A 12,318-nucleotide genomic window follows, 5' to 3' on the forward strand; every position below is an offset into this window, starting at 1 on the left:
CGTAAAGATATTTGTTGAAATTTATTCGACTTGACTTGAGGCTTAGAAATCCCTTATTAAGCGAATTTGAATATGAGATTTCCAATTGGTAAGGGCTTAGTGTCACTCACACAAGCCGCCTGTCATCTCGAGGACTCGGTGTCCTTAAAACTTTGCACTGTCTTAGACACTGTTTCAATTACTTGAAGCTTTTGTCCAATTTACACTCAACATCCTATAGATTTTTCACTAAAAAATACTAACGTTTTTAAAAACTTAACAAAATTTTTACGTAACATATCATTCGATTAACTTTTGCTTGGTTAATGTACGTGAAGTCCTTTCATAAAAATTCATAGTACTAGTAATTTATTACACTGCGGCCAAAAAACGGAAGTGGGTGTCTTAATCTATATATATCGTTGACTACTCTACATTGTAATATTCGTTTCGCATCCGTGGAAGTCTACTATAATCGTGGTCGAAAGATCGTAGTTTCTTTATAAGCTAGTGAGGTGAAAGATTACGGTCGACTTAATTTCGATAGCAAATAAGGCGTGCGATGTTTGAGAGACGACGATCGAGTCTTTTCATTTTGAGAGTTCAAGTGCTCTGAACCGTATTGTAAAGATTTGGTCAAGGTTTAGATCGATTCTTATTTTATTCTACAGTGTGGTCGACCCTTTACAATTTCTATATGTAATTCAATTTCATACGAATCAAAAAGTATTGTTTGGAATAATACTTAAATTAAAAAACTTAATAAATAAAATAACAAATCGTAATTAAACATTTTATGACAAATATGAATAAGCGCATGAAAAACTTATATCTAAAATATTTTTAATAAACCACAGCAAAAACTTGTGTTGAGAATACTGAATACTGAAGTATCGTTTCTAATAAAAATTTAAAGATAATGGTTACGTGTTTCTCTGTCAGTCTGTGTGCCTGTGGAGGGGCGCTGCGTATTCATATACCTCTTAATATTGACCTACAAAAGTACAAATATATATTATTAAGTATAGAAAGTAATTATACAAACGCTAGCTTAGTACAAACTGCTTTATTGACGTCATCGTCATACTGGCGGCAGTCGAGCGCAGCAGACGTTCCTAAACACGCATACATATACAATAGATGTTTATGTGTTTTTTTTTTAAATTTCAATAAAGCCAATATTAGAACTCTCTACCAATTTTATTAATTGTATAGAATACGTTTACTGCGTTTGTATAATGCGTTTGTTTATTAAAATATTTTCTTTAACAAATAGAAAATGTTTGATTATTTTTAAGCCTTGTAAATAAATTGAAGATAATCCTGCCCCGAGGAAATACTTTGTGTGACCAAAATGTTACATTAAAATTGTTTATATCTCAACAGGCATCAAGGTCTCATTAATTTAATAATTCTGAATAAACCCCAAATATACTTTTTTTATTTTAATGTTGTTTGATAATAATTGAAATACTTTTGTGCTTTCAAAACATTTACCTAATTACAAAAATGTGCCAAAACTTTAATACGCCTTTTGTGAATTGCTTCAAATATAAAACAATACTTTGTTTTTTTATATTTAAACATTAATATCTTTGCTTATGGTGCGACGATATCATAAAAATTGCTGGTAACAGCTGGACCAGACTAACATCGGACAGGAAGACATGGAAGAATCTGGAGGAGGCTTTCACCGCTCTAGGCGGCCCTTACACAGAAGATCAAGGAGAAAACTCACACTAACCATACTAATTTTAAATAATAAGTTTAGCATATACAGAAACTAACAAAACTAACGCATTTCTTATAGGTAGTAAATATTAGCATTATTTTACTAGTAATAGTTTATTGTTCGAAAATTAGGTTTAATAATATGTAATTATAATATGTAACTGTGTTTAAGGGAAAATAAAGCTATCTTTATCTTTATCTTTGATCTTTGCTTAAAATACATTCTTCAAGTGATCATTAAAATAATGTAAATGGGCGCCTGAATTTTTAAAAATAAAAGAACAAACCATTTTTTTATGATAAAAAGGTAAGATACTAAAGTATCGGTTTTCGATTTGACTATAGTTGAGGTTAATTAAGGGTAGGCTTTACATTGTTATTAAATAAATCAATGTACGGAATACATCACGCTAATTACTGCAGACGACTGCCTTTAGAAGTTTATAAATGTAAATTTAATGACTTGTAATCTACAGGCCCTGATACGATCCCGCCATTTACCAATGTATCTATCAATTTTTTAATTAAATATGTACGTTTATATGACTTTCTAACAGTGAAGAAGAATATTGTGATTCACGATGAAATTTAAAGATATGTGTGAAGTCAACCAATTCTCACTAGGCCAGCGTCGACTAAGTCCTAGTCACCCTTAAGGGCAAGCTCCAAACACCTCGATAGACATGTATGAGCTGGTGACGTGACGTTGAGAATTTTAATTCACCAAAATATTCGTCTACTAAATAAGTATTTCCATATTGGAAAAATAATGTTTTTCTCTAATTTTTACAATAATCTATCAGATTCAGACGATCAAAAGCGTTCACTGACGGCCTTACGATCGGCGTTTGTTATTAGTTCCCAATCAGTTGACGCGCCGCCTGCGGCCGGCTGCGCGAGGCTTTCTAATTAATTCTATACAATTGATTTCTAAGGAGAAAGCCATTGATCTCAGTCAACTGTTGCCATGGGCACCGAATTGCTTTAGCTAACTGATGCTAAAAAACTCAAAATACAAATTATTAAACTTTTACAACGTGTAAACTACCAGTCTCAAAGCGAAATGTTAAACAGAGTTTACCAAAGCTTTTAAATATGCTTTATGTACAAATATTATGATATAAACTCGCTATATACTACATAGTTAAGTATTTATATCAAAATAGTACTGTATACAAAGTAAATATTCAAAAATTATATTATGTCTATACGAATTAGGGGCATATCGCTCTAACGCGCTCGTTTCAGACCATTTAGCGCACCTCGCTCCCCTGATTACGCCTGGGAAATGAGATGTGCAAATTATTTCACACATAAATACTTCAAACATTGTCTAAAGTATGAAGTTTCTTTGCTTTATTAAATAACTAGCGACCCGCCCCGGCTTCGCACGGGTGCAATGCAAAATATACCTACTACAGAATAAATGCACAATTTATTTAAGGTACTTAAATGGATAAGGATTAATGCTGTATTGTTTAAATGGTTATGCTGGGTTATCCCTAAGAGATAGACATATACCATCGCGGACTTTTTTGTTGAACTTTTTAAGGTGAACAATACTGTAGTACATTATTTTGGTCTATCTCGTAGGGTTCAGCCAGCGTTTGCAATATAAGCGCAAAAAAACGTGCTTATTTACGACATCACATTAGAAAACTTTAAATTTATCAGTGTTTCTCTACTATATTATGCATTTATTATACATACAAACCTTCCTTAAGAATCACTCTATCTATTAAAAAAAACCGCGTCAAAATCCGTTGCGTAGTTTTAAAGATCTAAGCATACATACGGACATACAGCGAAAGCGACTTTGTTTTATACTATGTATTGATTGATAAATAAGTAATAAGAGTAGTTACTCTTATTAACTATTATGAATTTTGTAAGACTTTAAAATTATATAAGTCGAGTAACCTCTATATCTCTAATACTAACTGAGATTTAAAGTAATAATAATAATAATAAGGATAGATTTTTGTATAATAAAAAAATGAAATAATAAGAGGTGGTGAGTGAAACTGATTTGAATCCATTGTTCAAATTACGCATCGTTTGCCAAAGAATTACATTTCCCTCCCCCACCTCACCCTCCTTGGGAAACGATGGCAAAATAAAGAGCTTATTTACAATGATAATGAAAAGAATTACCGTTCCGCAAAATCCTCATTTATACTTTATGTTAAAGGATTAATTTTAATAAGCAATTTAAGTTCCCATTTTCACTGGGAAAGGGAAAATTCCACAGAAAAATCATGATCATAGATTAGTTTCTATTGAATATACATAACTATGGTAATAAAGAGCGTATATAAGAACAATGTGTTACTATCTCTATTAGCTCTTAGACTATATTTTGCAAAGGGCTCAGTTTTCAAGAGAATAATAATTACAAATCATATATATTTCGTTCTTTTCTTCAAGAATTCCCTTCTCGCCCAAATCAAATTAGATTTGCCGACAAAGTAATTAATTTAAGGCCTAAGCAAATTGAATGACAAAGCGGCTGACAATCTACGTCTTTACTTTACGAAACTTTTTGTTTGTTAACAATTGTTTGCGTTTTCTTGATACTCATTTTATTTTGAGTAAATAAATATTTATTGAGTAATATAAATCATAGTAACCTTTTAATTAATACTAGTTACCGTGAGATTCTGACATCAAAATCTCTGTATAAAAATTAAAAAAAACTTATCGTAATCCCTGTCTTTTGTCTTTGACAGAACAGAGATAACAATGTTTTTTTTATAAGAGAAGGGGGCAAACGAGCAGCGGGAACACCAAGGTGTTCATCGACGCCGATAGATATCTGCAATACCAGAGGAATCGCAAATGCGTTGCCGGCCTTTGAGATGGTGATATGCTCGCTTCTCGAAGGACCCTAAGTCGTACTGGTTTGGAAATACCGCCGAGGACAGACCATTCCACAACGCGGCAGTGTGCGGCAAGAAATTTCGCGAGAACCGCACTGTTGTGGAATTCCAGCCGTCCAGATGGTAGGAATGTGTTTTAAACTAGGATTTTGGTGTCACTAAACCAATGACAATACGCTTATTACTAGATATTATCATCATCAGCTCACTATACGTCCCATCTGAGGGGCTTGGAGCCTACCATAAGTTAGGGGTGACTAAGCCATAGTCAACTACGTTGGCCAAGTACGGGTTTAGTTCACACATATCTTCGCAGATATATGCACCGTTCAATAAAATAAAATTAAGCTATGCGCTTTTAGATGTATAATTATTTAAATAAATCTAATATATAAAATTCTCGTGTCGCGGTGTTTGTGGTTATACTCCTCCGAAACGGCTTTCCCGATTCTCATGAAATTTTGTGACCATATTGAGTAGGTCTGAGAATCGGACAACATCTATTTTTCATACCGCTATTAAGTTTTTTTTACTGCGCACGGACGGAGTCACGGGCGACAGCTAGTACATATATAGGAACCCTACTAAAACTTTCTGTCACCAGCATCCGACCAACATAAAACAATGTTTTATAATTCATAAGAAATATTCATACAGCATTCTAATATTGCTGCTATAGAAAAAAAAATATTTCATACGTGACTAGGTAATAAAAACCATAACATTTTATTTTTAGTGTTATTGTCACACGCGCTATGTAATGTTACGATATGAATATGGTCCGACTTTATGTAGAGAAAGTAATGACAAGGAATGTGTTCAAAGATAGTTTATTTTATAAACAAATATCTTTATGATTATGAAAATTGCTACAAATAATTTTGTAATGTAATTTTGTCTTTGCATTTACAGCATTTACGAAGAAAACAATTTATGTACATACATCTAAAAAAGTTTTCCGATCTCTAGCAAAAGTGGTTTATGTATCTAATATGTATTTAATCAAGTTAAAATTTAAAAATATAATGTCTTTTGAAAATAAAAAGCGCACTTTATTAAACACAAAGGTATAAAGTATTTTACTTGAAAAACATTTTAAAAACATAATCAACTTTTGCTAGAGAGTGCAAACTATTTTTTTATATGTGTATAATTTTACTACATAGGGTACTGAATAGACATATATTTCAGAGCCTATTTGTAAAGAGAGCTAATTTTTTAAAATACAAAACAAACCGTACAAAACGATGTTTATTTTGAGAACAAGGTCACTCAGCCACTTGAGACTACTATCTGATTTTCTTTCAAAAAGCCCGCAATTCAATTCTCTACGAAATGTTGACTGTGACAATCTCACAAAATTTAAGGACTGGAATGGGAAATTAGATTGCGTGGTTGAGCATCGTTCTGCGTCACATAAATTCCTTCTTAAATAAACAAAGATTTATGATGAAAAGGTTAACTGTCGTTAGAATATTTTAATTCCTCCTAGAGCAGTCCTTTAATGTTTATTTCACGTACTAAAGCTACACAAAAGAACACGCTTAGTCACCAATTAAAGATTGGTAAAAACAAATAAGGAGAGTGACAGTTAAGCGTGGTCAGACGTTCAATTTTAACTGAATAGCAAAATGTTCGGTTACAACTGTGCAGGACAAACTTTAACTTTACAACTGACAGTTAAAAGTTTTGCCTTTACACGCATAGTTTTAACTGAACGTCTGTCACAGACTTTAGTATCATAGACATTTGAATTACCGTGCATTCCTACACAGTTAATTTAAAATAGCAAAAATCTAATTGTCACAGATAACAATAGTGCGTATTGGAATGTAGGGTATAAGTAGGAGAGACATTTATTAATGAGTAAAGTTCGGCGGCGGTACGTGCACGCTCGCGCCACCTCTCGGAATGTCGGCGCTTCCAATTATAGAATTCTTATCGTCTGTCCTAGTCCTTGATAGGAATCAAAAGGAACGTAACTACAAAAGGTTAAAAAACGTTCAGCTACCACTCAAGCCGTGGTCCCCTCTCTGGGGTTCTTGTGTCTAGTCACTCAATAGAGCGTCCACCTTAGCGATCTATGAGCTCGGTGACCTCCCAACCCGGTAATAATAACAGCCCGAGCCGAGGCTCCTAAGAAAGTTCTCGAGCCTAGTTACTCATAAAGGAGGTTTAAGCTAAGTGTCATCTGCGCCCGACCAACTCAAGCCCAGTGAAGCTGTAAATGCCTGTTCGAGGAAAACGGTGATTATTCAGCTACCACTATTTTCTAAATGTCCTACAGCTACCGCTGTTTTTTACATGTATATGAATTGATTCTTATATATAAAGAAAGAGTGTGAAATCTATCTAACAGCGGTGGACGCCAGCAAAATACGTTGCACGAATGGACCGGCTCGCCCGCTGCAATACCACGACCGTACAGAAGACAGGCGCCAAGTAGAAGTAATTCCGCGTTTCGTCTGAGGAGTGAGGTGCAGGAGACCTAATTTCTTCTTTCCCTTCCCACCATTTTTTATAAGCAAAAAAATGAGAACCGGAATTAAAAAAAAGAAATAAGCCTATGTGTTCTTCCAGACTATGGTCTACAACTGTGTCAAATTTCATCAAGATCCCTTGAGCTGTTCCAGAGATACCTTCAAACAAACATTCATCCATCTAAACATTCGCATTTATAATATTAGTAATATTATAAAATGACAGTAATAAAAAAAAAAACAAAAAAATGGGACCCATCTGCAAGCACTTCCTTTCGATTAAAATATTTTTCATCAAAATCGGACCACCAGGGGCGGAGTTTTGCGGTAACACACATAAAAAAAAATACAGTCGAATTGATAACCTCCTTCTTTTTGAAGTCGGCTAAAAAAGAAATCCCTAATTCTAACAAAGTAAAGATGAATATAAAAGGGGACATTTTTATAATAGTCCTCAGGCTTCCGACGCAAACTGAGGCTTTCTTCTTGACAGTAATGCGATCCTTAGCTGACAACATCCCTTCAATAATTATTATTATTTGCGTACACAAAAAACAAAACAAAATTTTTCAAAAATATTTAGTTATTTTTCCTAAAATGCAATTGAGAAATCTAGCTACTTCAATTTTTATTAAAAGCATGATGAGAAGGTATAAAATCGGACATACAAAATCGAACTCTGAGGTTAACCGAATCTTTTATGGCAATACTGAAAAATAAAATCATATTTGGAGAACCTAGGTTCTGTATACGACGGTAAAGACGTTTCCGGACGAAGAAATCTTAACTAGCGATACATTGTTAAATAGCGTATTATAACTGTACTAATATAATGTAAATATATGTTTAGAAGTTTTATCTATATTATTTATATTGTTTGTATGTTAACCGAAATATTAATTAACTGTTTACATGCAAAGTTAACAAACCAGCCGTTAACACATCATAAACACGAAACTATTTGATTTAATTGCAATTCAATTAGCAAACAACGCAATCCTGATTCGTTTACAAAATTAATTGTAGTTAAATTAAACAAAACAGCGGGAAGCCGAGCGTGTTTTATTTCATTACGCGAACACTTTGATTGAGTTTGGAGCGCGTTAAATGACTGTTTTTAATACTTTTTCATTTAATTAATTCTCTGAATGTAATAAAAAAATATATTAAAATAAAATTGGTATCCTCCAACTTCATTACATGGTAGTTGAGAAGTTATGATAAAGCACTTATACCAACCCGCACTGGGCCTAAGGGTATGCTCCGAGCCCCTCAGTGGTGGCCTACAGTGAGCTAATGACTGATAACTTATATTCACGTCATTCATTTCAAATTAATAATCAATAAAAATTATTCTTAAAAAAGAACTTAACAACAAAGTCATAGCAAAGTGGAAAAGACCACGTAAGAAAGCTGACCTAACCAACATATGGGATACGAGCAAGACAGCCATATCCTTACTTATTGATGAAAGTTTTCCACATGAGTGAGACTCATTGAACCGTTTCCTTGCCGGGCCGTTTATTTATTTATTTATTTATTTATTTAAGAAGAAAACCAACAGCGTATTAGTTACAAAAATTACATCCAGTACATATAAAACAAAGCAAGGCCAATAATAGGTTTTCCAGTAAATTTATCTTAGAAATAACAAAAAGATGTCTTACGATCACATGATAGTCACACATACACAGTTTTACACATAGTCAATTGGATAAACAGGAGAGAAAAAATGAAAATAATTAAGTAAAACATAAATACACACACACACATACGAGAACAATCAAATAAATTTGTAAAAAATATTAAGAGTTTTATCTGTTATTGTAAAGGATAGATTTTTGGATTTGTGCTTTAAAATTATTTTTTGAGAGGTTAAAGATGTCTACGTCGTTGAAATAAATATTATAATTGTTCGTAAGTCGCGTAATGGTGTTGTTGGCTGCATAGTTGGTGCTGTGCATAGGTACATGAAGTAAAGGTGTATGACGAGTTCGACGTTTTGGTACACAATATTTGATTTTACTTACTAGTTCCTTACAATCAACATTACCGTGTATAACATCATATAGTAGGCACATGTCAAGTAAAGTACGCCTTTCTTCGAGCGTCAATAATCCGTTGTTGTGGCATGCTTCTGTGTAAGATGTGGCACTTTTTCGTTGCCGGAAATTAATGTGATTGATAAAGATTTTTTGTATTCGTTCGATATTCTTTTTATATACAGCGGCATGAGGAGACCAAACAGGACTTGCATATTCTAATGTACTACGAACGTAAGCATAGTACAATAATTTTAAAGAGAATATGTCTTTAAAATGTTTAGAGTAAGTTTAGAATAATAAGAGGATAATAAGAGGCTCGTAAGACAAAACTTAGGTTTTGTCTTACGAGCCTCTTATTATCCTCTTATTATTACGACCGTTTATCATATTGATGAATGAATACAAAAGTACTTGACGATGTTAATATAATAAAGAAAAAAAAACACTTCTTCTGGTTACAGAGTCACCAAAGATAATTGTATACTTGTAATTATTATTGGTATAAATAAGTCAAGACAATATACCAATTTAATACCACAACTTCGATTGTAATACTGGTACTGACTAACCTTATCTCGTGGGTAAAATAAAGAACATTGTCAAACTCAATGAGATAATAGCGTAGTGATGTAGATTTAAAATTTATGTTTAATAATAAATGAAAATTTATTCACTAAACCTGGGCATCATAACATAAAATAAATATAACAAATAACTAAGCTGTCTAAGCTTACGCTGAAGTATTTTATTTATATAGAAATAGGACAATATCATCAATACATAGTATAAAACAAAGTCGCTTTCGCTGTATGTCCGTATGTATGCTTAGATCTTTAAAACTACGCAACGGATTTTGACGCGGTTTTTTTTAATAGATAGAGTGATTCTTAAGGAAGGTTTGTATGTATAATAAATGCATAATATAGTAGAGAAACACTGATAAATTTTAAAGGTTTCTAATGTGAACGCTGTGAACGTTGTGTATAAGGACATTCTGTAGTAGGTATATTTTGCATTGCACCCGTGCGAAGCCGGGGCGGGTCGCTAGTTTTTAAATAACACAAAGAAGAGTATAAAAGCTCTAAACGATAACAAAGCTCCTGAGTATATACCAACTGCCGTCACCTGCACTAAAAGCTCCGGAGCTTTAAACTATTTAATAAGTTTATACTATCACTGAGGTTTTACGATCATTTTTGTTGTTTTGTATGCTTTTTTAATATTCCAAAGCTGTGGTTAGATTTGAAGAATGCTATGTAATAAAATAAGTGTTTTACATAAGGTTATAATAGTACATAAAAATTATATGGCAGATATCATTCATATTTCAGGTGTGAAAGACAGACTTTCGTGTTTGGATTATCCACACGAGCCCCACCAAGGCTTGGGGCCTGATGTTTTTTTATCAAAAGAAAGGTACAAATGTTATTTTAAAAATGCCTAAAATAATATTATTAACATTCACTTATGCAGCTCACAAAAAGGACTGGTTTAATCCTTTATTATAAAGAAAAATTTAAAAAAAAATGTTTTATATTTAAAACATTATCGACTGATCTAAATAGCTTTTAAAATGATTTCACATAAAAACTTGGTAAACATAGTACAAAGCGCCACAGATCTAATAACACTTTGAAAGTTTTCTGCAAACACCAATATAAAATTACTTTTGTGCAAGATCTACTCAAATGGCTCTTGTTTCGAAACTAATAAAAGAAATTTAAAAAGACGATTCCAATATTCATTCTCTAACCATTTATTAGCTTTAATATTATTTTAAGTAAACGTTCTTGTATTTTGTAGGCTTTGAAATAACTGCTGTAGTAACGAAATACTAATGGAAAACTAACTCTGGAGTTAATGAGATCTTACGACGTCAGAACTTGTAGAATTTTATCTTTGTTACTTAATATTTGCTAAATCCTAAAAAAAAAAAAAAAAAAAACTATGTTTTTGAATAGGCTCAGAATTAGAGAGAAAGGTAAAGACATAAATATATGTCTAGTTATTGAAACATAGCATTAAAAACTTTTAAAAATAAATGTTCATATTCCTCTTAATATATTTCACAACAACGTCGCGCGCACAAAGCGGTGCGGCGCTCGCAGCGAGCTCTCTCGAGATTGCATTGTGGACACGTTGAAGTTGATATGAGGAAAACTGCTATACTTAAATTGTAGTTACATAAAAAAATAATGACAGTATAAAGAGTTCAAACGTTTAAACGATAAATTTGAAAAAAAAAAACAGGTGTGTTTTAAAAATTTTTTACCCTGGAAATCTGTTCCAAAAATCCAATCTATAAAAAAAAAACTAAATAGTATTATTGAATATCTATATCTATAATAAATCAATAGAGCTAAATACTTTGCTTTAAGATATTTTATCTATAAATTACTCTGTTATTTCTTTATTAACTCGCACAAGGCTCTATTCGTTCTCGAGGGAAAAGTATACGGCCACCGGCCAAATTGGTTTCCAGACCCTACATTAGTTCGAGTAAAATGATGTTTATTTTTCTGTTCACTGTTCTTTGGAGTCGGTAATTAAGTAGAGTTATGATTAAATATTCATAAAATATAACTCGATTCAAAATTCATAAAGGATCGTACAAAACAAATAAACTCACACATCCATAAATCGGTCGAGCCATTTTAGATAATAGAATGGAACACGAGACAACGTATTAAACTAAAAAACCATTGTCCTACACATAATTTGGGCAAAAATTCATTTTATATTTTCGCGTATTTTATTACCATTGATAAATATAAATATAAATAAAGATAAATTTTATGTATTTATTATTCATGACTTTATTGATGTTGAAAATAATTGCTTTTGTTAGAAGGGTTCGTGATCATGAAGCTATACAAGTTTTAGTAAAAAAGAAAAAAGTTTTATTTGAAAACTTTCAGCTTCTAGTTATTAAAGATATTATAAGGATTCTATTAGCTATGAAATGAGTTCTTGAGACCCTAATTTTAATATTAAATAATAATTCAAAGTTAAAAATTTATAATAAATAAATAATGAACTAGCTGTAATCAGAAACCGAAAAGAAACATAACGCCTGTAGCACACCGAACACGAAAATGGAACAAAAAGTTTGCTAATTATTTTAAAAATTCTTTTTTTTCACGTAGACAATTTGTCTGTTCAACAATTTACTTAAACGATTCACATCTATGCCAATTCCATATC

This window comes from Papilio machaon, chromosome 9 (genome assembly GCF_912999745.1).
Source record: "Papilio machaon chromosome 9, ilPapMach1.1, whole genome shotgun sequence".
In the NCBI taxonomy this organism is placed as follows: domain Eukaryota; kingdom Metazoa; phylum Arthropoda; class Insecta; order Lepidoptera; family Papilionidae; genus Papilio; species Papilio machaon.